Here is a 13,859-nt window from a genome sequence, read left to right as displayed (position 1 = left end):
AACCAAGGACCCTCTGCACACATTGACAACAGTCACCCTCGAAGCACCGTTACCCGTCGCACCACAAAAGCCGCGGCCCTTGCAGAGCAAGGGAAACAACTACTTCAAGGTCTCAGAGCGAGTGACGTCACCGATTGAAACGCTACTAGTGCGCACCACTAACTAGCTATCCATTTCACACCGGTTACACTAAACACATTCCAAGAACCCGAAAATACATGTTACTTTCCTCTTGGTTATTACACTGACAAGTATAACTACTAATTTTCAGGCCCCTTCAACAAAAAGTTAAAGATCTCTTTGTAGAATAGTTTTTTCTTTCCTCCTTTCTTGGGGCGCACATCAAAGACGTGACAGATAAAAAAAAACATCAAAGACGTGACAGATAAAAGCAGCTGTCCTGCCATCCCTCGACACTGATTGTCTTCTCTCTGTCTCTGTGTTTCCAGGAGTGTCCTGAGAGACTGCTGAAGGTGAAAAGAATATTGTTTGACCCACTTGTCTCACCGATTGGACACCTGTTCTGAGACTAAGACGGCACTAACACAGCAACACAACAGCAGGCCTGGGTATGGCTCTGGATCTGGGCCTAGGACAAGGGGAACAGAGGGGGAACAGATGGGGTGAGGAATGGGGACATACCTCATCACCATGGAGAGAAGGAAACAGGGTTCCCTCTGCATACTGTACATATAAAGGGTGAGGGGTATAGGGTGTCCAGAGGGATCAGATAGGGTTTCCCTCTTAGACACATGGAGGGGAAAGGTTGTCAACTTGCGTACACAAGTTGTGTAAGGGCAGAGGGCGCAAGGTAGATCACTTCACAGTTCACACACACCACACATACATGATGATAACACCCCCCCCCCCCACCACCACCACCACCACCACACACACACACACAAAGGGAGAGGGTGTCTACTTTTAACACAGGAGAAGATAGGCTTTGATCACAAGGTCCTCAGCTGTTGAGATGTTAGAAGGGAAAAAGTAATCTAGGGGCCACAGCAACTGCCATGATGCCTTAAGTACTACAGATAATCAACATTAAGGCTGGAAGGGATACATTCTATTTCAATCCAATTTCAGTCATTTCAAGGGATTAATTGAAAATAACCCAATTTCTATTCACCTCTAGAGTTAACTGAATTGACAGAATTAATCCAGAACCTGAAGATGAATGACTGAATAAAAGCACAACCAGTGAATTAATGTATAAAACATTTTAGAGCAAGAGCATGAAAGATATTCATAATTCATGTCTTAAATGATGTAGTACTGCGATCGCTTTTTCCGAAGGTCAGAGAACCCTCTGCACCACATTAACCAACAGAAAAGTATACGCCTCCTTGTTTTAGAGAGCGAGCAGAGTACCCAACCCCACCAGCTTCTCTTCAGCAAACAACTGTGGTCAGACAGACACTTAGGTTCTAATGGCACCACTCGTCCACTCCAAACCCTAATGAGGTCTATAGGGAACACGCTCCCTCCATTTTCTCTGACATCATTCATACCCATCAAAATGCCCGGCCTGTCTTTGTGTTGCAGTAGGGTCCAAACATGAGTGAAAGGATAAAGGCTCTAATTACGAAGGAGAGACAGGATAATCAAAACCCAACGATAAAGGGGGAGAGTTCATTCAGACAGGGTTGACTTTTGGAACAGATAATCCGCCACACAAAGTGAGGATGGTGATGTTTTGATGTTGTCTTTGGCTGTATTCTCATAGGTACTATTGGGTACTATAGGTACATACTGAAAGTGATGGAATTGAATTTGACATTGCAATGTCAACCTTAAAGGTACAACCCAGTCTTTGGCTACAACCCAACAGGTTGTCCAGATCCTGATCCACCATTTGGGAAACACAAGTCAAAATAACCTATTTCACCCAAAAACCAAACCTTATTTTATATTTTCTGTCAGCATGTCTGTAGCTGCAGCTGTCCATAGCCCTTAATGATGTCTGAGCCATGCCCAGCCATATTCAGCATAATTGGAGTGTCACAACTTCCGCCGAGGCTGCCTCCCCTCCTTGTTGTTTCTTGGTAGTCTTAAACAAATATACAGTGAGGGAAAAAAGTATTTGATCTCCTGCTGATTTTGTACATTTGCCCACTGACAAAGAAATGATCAGTCTATAATTTTAATGGTAGGTTTATTTGAACAGTGAGAGACAGAATAACAACAACAAAAATCCAGAAAAAAACATTTTAAAAATGTTATAAATTGATTTGCATTTGAATGAGGTAAATAAGTATTTGACCCCCTCTCAATCAGAAAGATTTCTGGCTCCCAGGTGTCTTTTATACAGGTAACGAGCTGAGATTAGGAGGGAGTGCTCCTAATCTCAGCTTGTTACCTGTATAAAAGACACCTGTCCACAGAAGCAATCAATCAATCAGATTCCAAACTCTCCACCATGGCCAAGACCAAAGAGCTCTCCAAGGATGTCAGGGACAAGATTGTAGACCTACACAAGGCTGGAATGGGCTACAAGACCATCGCCAAGCAGCTTGGTGAGAAGGTGACAACAGTTGGTGCGATTATTCGCAAATGGAAGAAAGACAAAAGAACTGTCAATCTCCCTCGTCCTGGGGCTCCATGCAAGATCTCACCTCGTGGAATTGCAATGATTATGAGAACGGTGAGGAATCAGCCCAGAACTACACGGGAGGATCTTGTCAATGATCTCAAGGCAGCTGGGACCATAGTCACCAAGAAAACAATTGGTAACACACTACGCCGTGAAGGACTGAAATCCTGCAGCGCCCGCAAGGCCCCCCTGCTCAAGAAAGCACATATACAGGCCCATCTGAAGTTTGCCAATGAACATCTGAATGATTCAGAGGAGAACTGGGTGAAAGTGTTGTGGTCAGATGAGACCAAAATCGAGGTCTTTGGCATCAACTCAACTCGCCGTGTTTGGAGGAGGAGGAAAGCTGCCTATGACCCCAAGAACACCATCCCCACCGTCAAATGCTTTGGGGTTATTTTTCTGCTAAGGGGACAGGACAACTTCACCGCATCAAAGGGACGATGGACGGGGCCATGTACCGTCAAATCTTGGGTGAGAACCTCCTTCCCTCAGCCAGGGCATTGAAAATGGGTCGTGGATGGGTATTCCAGCATGACAATGACCCAAAACACACGGCCAAGGCAACAAAGGAGTGGCTCAAGAAGAAGCACATTAAGGTCCTGGAGTGGCCTAGCCAGTCTCCAGACCTTAATCCCATAGAAAATATGTGGAGGGAGCTGAAGGTTCGAGTTGCCAAACGTCAGCCTCGAAACCTTAATGACTTGGAGAAGATCTGCAAAGAGGAGTGGGACAAAATCCCTCCTGAGATGTGTGCAAACCTGGTGGCCAACTACAAGAAACGTCTGACCTCTGTGATTGCCAACAAGGGTTTTGCCACCAAGTACTAAGTCATGTTTTGCAGAGGGGTCAAATACTTATTTCCCTCATTAAAATGCAAATCAATTTATAACATTTTTTAAATGTGTTTATTAATTATGAAAAATATTATTATATCTAAAAAACTAAAACATATCCGGTAAATTGACTGAGAACACATTCTCATTTACAGCAACAACCTGGGGAATAGTTACAGGGGAAATGAATGAACCAATTGGAAGCTGGGGATGATTAGGTGACCATGAGATTGGGAATTTAGCCAGTACACCGGGGTTAACACCCCTAATCTTACGATAAGTGCCATGAGATCTTTTAGCAAAGTGGAATATAAGTCTATGTTCTAAACTTAAAGACATTAAAGACATTTAGTTCCACTCAAGGATGAAAAGGTTCCTTGAGCATGGCTGCTTTTCACTTTCTCTCCACAGAGGGAGGCGAGAGAGAGAGCGAGAGAGAGAGAGAGAGAGAGAGAGAGAGAGAGAGAGAGAGAGAGAGAGAGAGAGAGAGAGAGAGAGAGAGAGAGAGAGAGAGAGAGAGAGAGCGATAAAGGCGAAAAGAAACAAGAGGCTTGAAATTAAAGACCACTGTTTTATCTCTCAGCGTCTCTGTCTCCTTCTCTGTCACTTAGACCAGTGTTTTATCTCTCAGCGTCTCTGTCTCCTTCTCTGTCACTTAGACCAGTGTTTTATCTCTCAGCGTCTCTGTCTCCTTCTCTGTCACTTAGACCAGTGTTTTATCTCTCAGCGTCTCTGTCTTCTTCTCTGTCACTTAGACCAGTGTTTTATCTCTTAGCGTCTCTGTCTCCTTCTCTGTCACTTAGACCAGTGTTTTATCTCTCAGCGTCTCTGTCTCCTTCTCTGTCACATAGACCACTGTTTTATCTCTCAGTGTCTCTGTCTCCTTCTCTGTCACTTAGACCACTGTTTTATCTCTCAGCGTCTCTGTCTCCTTCTCTGTCACTTAGACCCGTGTTTTATCTCTCAGCGTCTCTGTCTCCTTCTCTGTCACATAGACCACTGTTTTAACTCTCAGCGTCTCTGTCTCCTTCTCTGTCACTTAGACCACTGTTTTATCTCTCAGCGTCTCTGTCTCCTTCTCTGTCACTTAGACCACTGTTTTATCTCTCAGCGTCTCTGTCTCCTTCTCTGTCACTTAGACCAGTGTTTTATCTCTCAGTGTCTCTGTCTCCTTCTCTGTCACTTAGACCACTGTTTTATCTCTCAGCGTCTCTGTCTCCTTCTCTGTCACTTAGACCAGTGTTTTATCTCTCAGCGTCTCTGTCTCCTTCTCTGTCACTTAGACCACTGTTTTATCTCTCAGCGTCTCTGTCTCCTTCTCTGTCACTTAGACCAGTGTTTTATCGCTCAGCGTCTCTGTCTCCTTCTCTGTCACTTAGACCACTGTTTTATCTCTCAGCGTCTCTGTCACTTCTAATGGGAGGGGTCAAGCCTCGGCACAGGGGGGACTTCCTTCTTCCATCCTTCCCTTCGTATCAGATCCAGCATTCATCTGGAACTGTGTCTGCCTGTCCAGCCAAACCCAGCCCCCTAGAGAGGGTTACAAGACCCCTGACTGCCTCCTGCTACTTAAGGCAGTTTACTGCCGCAGAGAGGAGTCCAGCAGCCCTGCTCTGGTGTACTGCTGGTTGGCCACCTTAGCCATATGAGCCTTAGCTCACTGTGTGCTCCCACTGAAGCATTATATTTAACATGCAATCTGAGTTCATTCTCAGGCAAGTGAAGTCAGTGAACATGATTTCCTGTAGCAGAGCCAACAGGGGATATGGGATTGAAAAAAAATTGCTATCTAGAACCAAAAAGGGTTCTTTGGCTGTCCCTGTAGGAGAACCCTTTGAAGAACCCCCTTTGGTTCCAGGTAGAAGCCTTTTGTTTTAAGGTAGAACCCTTTTGGGTTCCATGTAGAACCCTTTCCACAGAGGGTTCTACAATGAACCCAAAAGAGTTCTACCTGGAACCAAAAAGGTTATCCTATGGGGACAGCCACAGAACCCTTTTGGAACCCTTTTTTCTAAGAGCGCAGAGAATCAGTGAGGGTAAAGGATGCATTATGTCATGGCAACTGGTAGAGATATCAATCCATCTGCACTACGTTGAAACATATCATCTCCTTAGAAACACATCAGATGAGAGGAAGTTGGGGAGGGAAGAGTGACACCCCTTTGACACTATCATTAGAAGGGTGTGTTTGAGCTTGATTAGTATTATTAGTGAGTTGGGTTGACAACTGATGCCATAAAGTCAGTATGACACTATGTCATTACATAAAATGCCAGTTGTCTCTGGTTGTCAATCTGGTGCAGTCCTGTCAGCCCTCAATCCATGCTAGTTCATGCATGTGAAAGGGATTCTTCATTTGCTAGCAATGTACAAAAAGCTAAATTAACTGTCTGGTTGACATTCACAATATCAAACGTTTCCGGTGATCACGTGATGACGCCACTCGTAAGGTATTTGCTTTCATGGCGTGTCCGATGTCAATATTAAGGAAACCATAGTTCCTCTCATTAAAGCATGAGAGAAGAGAACAACAGAAGGCAAACATCCAGATAGCTAGTGATCATTAGAGAGGCCATGTTTCTGTGTTGCCAGCCCTTAGCTATGAGTGGCTGCTTGTTCCAGACACACAGCAACACAGTGTCAGAGGCTGTAATTATGCTGGCTTTGGTTGTAGTGGGGACAGCAGTGCCAGTGCAGATGATCTCTATACTGTAGTCATCTAGCATGCTTCAGTTCTGCTCTAATGCAAACTCATCTTGCGAGAATCAGAGACCACTTCGGATGGCTTAAAAAATAGGGTAATCCTTAACTGGTTTTAAAAAATAACTGACTATAGCCGGATTACGTTTTCGGAAAACGGGGCCCTATCTACTAATCAGTAGTTCAACGCTAGTATTTCTTTGGGTAATTTTCATTTTCTTCATGTTCTAATGGCACATCTCCTATTAGAGGGCTTGCGTTTGCACCATACATCTTTCTGAATACTTTTTGGCATTGTACTGAATACACTTTAGCAAGGTATTAACTCAAGCTTTTATCCCACTGGATGAAGGTCATTCTCTCCATCTGCAAAATGACTTTCCCCCTCTTCATCCGCTCTTTCATCCCATCCTCCCTCCTTCCTCCCTCCTTCCTCCCATCCTCCAATCCAGAGCATGAGTCAGAGAATCTGAGACCTCACTGGAGAGCAGTCAGGAGAGGAGAGAGACAAAGAGAGAGAGAGACGAGAGAGAGAGAGAGAGAAGAGAGGAGAGAATGAGAGAGAGAGAAGAGAGAGAGAGAGAGAGAGAGAGAGAGAGCGAGAGAGAGAGAGAGAGAGAGAGAGAGAGAGAGAGAGAGAGAGAGAGAGAGAGAGAGAGAGAGAGAGAGAGAGAGAGAGAGAGAGAGAGAGAGAGAGAGAGAGAGAGAGAGAGAGAGAGAGAGAGCGAGAGAGAGAGAGAGACAGACAGACAGACAGACAGACAGACAGACAGACAGACAGACAGACAGACAGACAGACAGACAGACAGACAGACAGACAGACAGACAGACAGACATAGAAAGAGAGAGACAGAGGGGAGGAGACACAGACAGGGAGAGACATATACAGAGACAGAGAGGCAGATCAATAGCTTCTAGAAAAAAAGAAGCCAATAATATGAGAAGCTTGAACAGTGAAGTATGAATAGATTAACTGATCATTAGATTGACTTTCAGTGTGGATGGACTTTTCCAGCACAGTAGACCTAGAATGTATGCTTCAGAACTTTGATTTAATTTGAGAGATAGCTTTCAGTGTTGTTCTGAAATCTAACACAACAATTTGCCCAGAGAGGCCCAAAACAGCCATCAAGAGACCAATTTACTGCATAAAAGGACAAACAATACTAAAATACCTTCACATTAAATAGAATGGAATGGCATTCGGCGCCACATACTGTACATTCCCAACCTCTGCCGTCATTCAGAGTAACCTTGCATCATATTGACGATGGCATTACACCCCTCATTGGTAAAACACACTTTGCCTCAGTTTGCCAAGCGAGTGTTTGTCTGAGAATGGCATGCGTACACCAAACACTACCATTTGCGGTGGGATGAAACACAACGGGTTATTATTACATAAGCTTCAAAACAAACGGAGCACAAATCCAAGAATAGTGCAGTCCTTGTTAAATATTTCAGGCGCTCAGCAGCTGAGGATGGGGGGGGGGGGATAAAAAGCTCCTCCCCAGCCGCCGATGCAAAAACACACGCTGATGCAGACGGCCGGTTGAAAGAGAAACCTTCACTGCCTTATAGACTGTCTCCACAGAGCAAAGCGGATTACTGCCACTAAGACTCATGCCCTTCATATATACACACTACTCCATCCTCATCACTTACTTTTGAAGTGCTGTTGTGTGTATTGTAGCAGTTCAGCTGCCTCATTGTGGGCCTATGCACTGCTTGTAAGTCCCTCTGCATAATAGTGTTTGCTGACTGATTTTAAAAATATAAAATACTGCCCTGTATAAACCATCTTCATGTTATTGGAATTCAATCATTAAGTTGGAATTCAATTAAACTTCATTTCACAACATTTACAAAGTGTATTTGTTACAAACTACTCCTCGCGCACACATACGTTTTAATCAGAAAAATAGACATATTTAGGGGAGTCTACCCGGTAGTAGAAGTAGTAATAATTTTGTGGGTGCTAGTATTTGTCCTATTTCACACATGTAGAAGTCTGCACTATACGAATTGGAAATGTGTTTTTTGCATATCCCAACGCACTCTAATAGATCCTCAGAGAGTGTGGCCAAGGTCAGGGTCAGCCATTATCAACGGCAACCCTGGAGCATTTAGAGTTAAGTGCACATCGACAGATTTTTCCAAGTTGTTGGCTCTGGGATTTGAACTAGCAACCTTTCAGTTACTGGCCCAACACTCTAACTGCTAGGCTACCTGCCACCCCAAGTAGTAGTAGTAGTAGTAGTAGTAGTAGTAGTAGTAGTAGTAGTAGTAGTAGTAGTAGTAGTAGTAGTAGTAGTAGTAGTAGTAGTAGTAGTAGTAGTAGTAGTAGTAGTAGTAGTAGTAGTAGTAGTAGTAGTAGTAGTAGAAGTAGAAGTAGTAGTAGTAGTAGTAGTAGTAGTAGTAGTAGTAGTAGAAGTAGTAGTAGTAGTAGTAGTAGTAGTAGTAGTAGTAGTAGTAGTAGAAGTAGAAGTAGTAGTAGTAGTAGTAGTAGTAGTAGTAGTAGTAGTAGTAGTAGTACAATTAGTAGCAGTAGTAGCAGCAGTAGTAGAAGTAGCAGTAGTAGTAGTAGTAGTAGTAGTAGTAGTAGTAGTAGTAGTAGTAGTAGTAGTAGTAGTAGTAGTAGTAGTAGTAGTAGTAGTAGTAGTAGTAGTAGCAGTAGTAGTAGTAGTAGTAGTAGCAGTAGACGACCATGGCCGTGACCTCACCGAGGTTGTCTCAGGAGGGATATGCAAAAAACACATTTCCAATTCACACATGCGTATAATACCCACTTCTACATGTGGTAAATAGGACAAATATATGCACCCACCTAATTATTATTATTACAAGTAGTAGTAGTAAAACAATCTGTGATTTATTTGACCAAAGAACTACTCCGTAAATATTGCAGAGCAGGTTAGATTGAATTGAGGAGCGATGGGGTTTGGCTGTGCAGGGTGATGAGCCTATCAGAGACACAATAAATACAGTAAAGTGTTTTCATGGGAAACTCCCATCGGCTATGTCAGCTCATACCAGCTCAGGGTTCATACCTGGGATAGTGAAGGGAGCAAGACTATCACGTTGCATTTCGCAAAGAGAAACTTCTCATAGCCAAACAAGATGGTCTAAAAATTGAGCTGACTTGTTGTGCACTGCACAAGCCTTATGAAGGTCTGTGAGGACGAACTGTTCACATATCAATGCATTGTAAATCGTTAGTATTTCATATTGGAGCTGTTCAACAAGGCTCACACATCTTGTCAAAATATGTGATAAAGAAAGCAGTACTTGCGACATGAAATCTATTTCCATCGACGATGCTGTGTGTGTGGGAGGCATCGGTTGTACCCTACAGAGTCTACACTTAGTGAACAAAACATTAAGAACACCTTCCTAATATTGAGTTCCACACTAACAAACACAGGTTAATGGACTTACTGTAAATACAGGTTAATTGCTACAAGGGATTTGCCTCAAATACACAGAGAAAAAAAGTATATGTGTAATATGAAAACCCCTGTGACAAAAAATAATGCATGACTGAACATAACTGACTGTGACCATTAATGTTCTGCTGTAATGTCAACAGGGTCGAACCGTTATATTTTAATACAAGTCAACAGTCTGGACATAATGAGGGATAGAACAATAAAATATGATTGATTATAAACTGGGTGGTTCGAGCCCTGAGTGCTGATTGGCTGACAGCTGTGGTATATCAGACTGTATACTATGGGTATGACAAAACATTTATTTTTACTGCTCTAATGACATTGGTAACCAGTTTATAACAATAAGGCACCTCTGGGGTTTGTGGTATATGGCCAATATACCATGGCTAAGGGCTGTATCCAGGCACTCCGTGTTGCGTCGTGCATAAGAACAGCCCTTAGCTGTGGTATATTGGCCATATACCACACCCCCTCGTGCATTACTGCTTAAATAGAATATTTGAATAAACTCTGTATGACTAACTCTGTATGACTCAGTTTAGCTTGTATCGCTTTCACCTAATAAGCCTGCATCCTTAAAAACGAATCCCATCAAGACCTCCACATCCTTCTCCTCCTTTTCTGAAACACTATTAAAGAGATTCTCTGGAAGAAAACAGTCTATTTCAAACTAGGGATTTCATGGCTTATTGAGGTAAAACAGTAATTATTCTCAAAGATTATGCATGTATGAACTACACATTGACTCATCCAGCCCAAAGCGGGAGGTTTAAAAAATACTTTCTTAGTCGCCAAAGTACCGGAGCATGTCTTTAACCAGTCACCATACAGATGGCCATGGTCTGCAGCTTAGGATAATTAAGCAGAGCTACTGTCTACTGTACTGTATAGCATTACAGAGACCTTGATGACTCCATTCTCATTGACTAGAACAGTGCTTTTTCTCCCTGACGGTGCAGGCAGGGCCTGGTTGTAAATGAGGAAGGGTATTAGCAATTCCCAGCCTTTTGGAGAAGCATGTGTCAGGCCTAGAGTCAGTTATTTATGAGTCCTCTCAGCCCTCAGCCCTTCCTCTGCTGCTGCTGCAGAGATGCTGCTTGGGTTTCATTATTGAAGAGGCCCTTCCACTCCTTATTAGATCTTTGATTCTTGGAGTGCATTAAGGAATTACATTCAGACTGAGAGCGTCAGTCATGCCTGATGGTCTCTCTCCCTGTCTCTGAGTGAGTCTCCATCTTTCTCTCTTTCAGAAACAGATAGACAGAAAGACAGGCACGGAAAACGTTATCCTTCTCTCAGTCGCTCTCTCTCCCACTCACAAACAAACAAACGCACGCACGCATGCACGTACATAGACACACACACACACACACACACAGTTCTGTCCTTTATTGATCCTCACTATCTGCCAGGGAGAGTCTGGCTCACGTATCTCTATGGGTGTATTCTATCCCATCCTCATATTCCCTCAATGAACAAACAATCCTCCCTGAGAGAGAATGATTTAAATCAGGAGCTAATACTGTGATTCTCTGTGTAGGAACACTATATAAGCATGGATTAATGCCAGGACACTCTCGAAAATTAGAATCTAAACCTCAAGAGATCTCCTGGTAGAATTAGATCATGTTAAAAACTCAGCTTGAAGAAAGATGAGATAAGATAGATAAAGAAAGGTAATGCAGATGACTGATATAGGATCATTGATATGCATGACTTATGTCTCTCGTCATATAGGTTTCCAGCAGTGTAGGATTGACCAGGCTGAAAACAGACACAAAAACAGAATACAGGAAGCTCTGTTCATCTCCAATTGCACCAGGGAGTGTTGGTTTGTACCAAGCTTTCTCTAATCAGACGATCCATATGTGGATGTTATTTCATTGACCTTATTGTCCTGGAAAGTCCATGGCGATTGACCCACTGAAATCCAATGGTGCCTTTTGTGCTACGATTGGTCTAACTTATTACGTCCTTGATAAATCTGGTAAACACACACAGAATGTAATAGAAAAATAAACCATCAACATTTTAGAGGACTTTGAACAGTATTAAATATCCTGTTTGTGTGCGGCTTCAGTAGGAGATCCAAACCTCAAATGCCAACGTCAAGCTGATTTTTGATATTGGTAGCAGCATTGCAGCATTTTGACCAGGTCAGATTATAAATGTAAGTGAATGCTCAAATATCACTAAAACATTTTCCAATCTGACTAGGGATTTTGTACATGCCTGACTGTGACTGTTCACTGTAAAGCTTCTGCTGAATTACAATTCTCCTAAATAGAAAAAGGTTGAAGGAGATTGAGAAACAGTGAGCCTACAGTGCAATGAAACAAATGATGGTTGACACACACACACACAATATAACAATACAGTCCTGTGTATTTCAGAGAATCAGAATTGCTGATTAAAATAAATACTTGAATACTCTGTATAAAACAATTGCATGAGCCAAATTCTAAGTATTTTTTTAAGCTTGTTCTGTACACAATAACCCTGTTTGTCACCTCAAGTTTGATCTAGTTAGGCTATACAAAAAACATGAGCTCTTTACTTATCACCAAGCTGTGTGACCAATGGCAGCATAAGATAAAAAAAGATATACTGAACCAAAATATAAACGCAACATGAAACAATTTCAATGATTTTACTGAGTTCCAGTTCATATAAGGAAATCAGTCAATTGAAATAAATCCCCAGCACAAGGTGCACCTGTGTAATGATCATGCTGTTTAATCAGCTTCTTTATATGCCACACCTGTCAGATGGATGGATTATCTTGGCAAAGGAGAAAAGCTCACTAACAGGGATGTAAACAAATTTGTCCACTAAATTTGAGAGAAAAAATAATTTTGTGCATATGTAAAATTTCTGGGATCTTTTATTTCACCTCATGAAACATGGGACCAACACTTTACATGTTGCGTTTATATTTTTGTTCAGTATATAAATACATATGTGCCAAAATGAAATTATGATAGTGGAATCTGAAGTAGAATTTTTCTCGGCATACTTCACTAGACATTTGGGTCAACTCATTATTCTTTCAGTCCAGCCAGAGACCAATGCAATTAGGCATCCCAGTGAATGATGCGCCCGTCACACGCACGCACGCACACGCACACGCACACATACACCCCCCCCCCCCCCCCCCCCCCCCCCCACACACACACACACATACACAGCACCGAGCACGCGCCCACACCGCCATCCTTGTTGTATTGAGTGGGATCTTTGTGCAGCTAGAATTGGCCTAGGCAGCTGGGTCGTCTTTTATTATCATAAAGACGTCTATTAACAAGGGGCCAATTGTCTCCTCAATCCCAATAAACTAGCCAACTGTTGTTCATTGAACACATCTGTCTTGATTGCACCATATGTCGTGGAGTTCAGCCCAAAAGCAGTGTCTTTATATTGCAACAACCATTTCAGGTTTCTTTGAATACTGTGTGTATGCAAAACATTTGATATTAGAAACAATAAAAAATGTGTATTTTAATGTCTAAAAATGCATAAACCACATTTAGGCTAGCTAGACTATAAAAAATAAAATTAAAAAAGGATAATCAATGTCAGGAAAAATACCATGATATTCAGACAAAGAAAGGTGTGCGGTCATTCAGTCATAAACAATGTATTTTATTTGTTATTTGGTAATAATAGGCATACGCTACATGAATGGTCCAATCTACACATCAAGGGAGTTTTCTATCACTAATTGAAATAGTTCAGCATTTGAGAATAGGAAGACACAGCAAGACATTACAGAAGAGGTGTTAGAAGTTGAAGAAATCACTGCACATTCACCAGAAAAATAACAAGTGACCGCTTGAATCAATAACACAAAAATCGTATCTTACCTGTGTACAAGCAGGGTCGTCAAGATTTCCTCTAAAGTATCCCCATGAATCTTTAAAAAACGGGTTTTGCATCCACATTAGATTCCACAGTGTGCTGATACGGATTCTCCTTCCTGTATCACTCTGAAATAATAAAACGGGACTGAGTACAAGGCGCCTGTGCGTGGAGACCGGGACTGCTCGATGGAGCGTGATGCATGCGGCTCAAAACGAATGACGGACTACACTTTCGGACCGCTATGCTTACCAAGGTGAAGGTTTCAGTGTACTCTGGGTAAAAGACTCTGCCCAACTATCTAACCACTCCTGACTCCACTGGCGATCTGTCCCCCGGGCTATGTGATGGCTATCCCATGGGATCCCTGCATAAATTCGGCGACATCTCATGCTTCCCGCTGTGTGTCGCATGACC

General features: G+C 42.5%; 1 protein-coding gene across 1 annotated transcript in view; it reads right to left on the bottom strand.

Annotated features, from left to right (window-relative positions):
- Positions 1-13,591, bottom strand: part of LOC311121354 (poly(rC)-binding protein 4-like) — a 57,436-nt gene extending 43,845 nt beyond the window's left edge. Inside the window, exon 1 of the mRNA XM_084195853.1 lies at positions 13,448-13,591. The gene's annotated coding sequence lies outside the window, so the exon portion shown is untranslated. The remainder of the gene's footprint in view (positions 1-13,447) is intronic.
- Between the last annotated feature and the right edge of the window lie 268 nt (positions 13,592-13,859).

This window comes from Coregonus lavaretus, assembly GCF_964263955.1.
Source record: "Coregonus lavaretus genome assembly, contig: HAP1_SCAFFOLD_2586, whole genome shotgun sequence".
Classification (NCBI taxonomy): Eukaryota; Metazoa; Chordata; class Actinopteri; order Salmoniformes; family Salmonidae; genus Coregonus; species Coregonus lavaretus.
The sequence above is the reverse complement of the archived record's forward strand: the minus strand, read 5'-3'. Positions and strand labels throughout refer to the sequence as shown.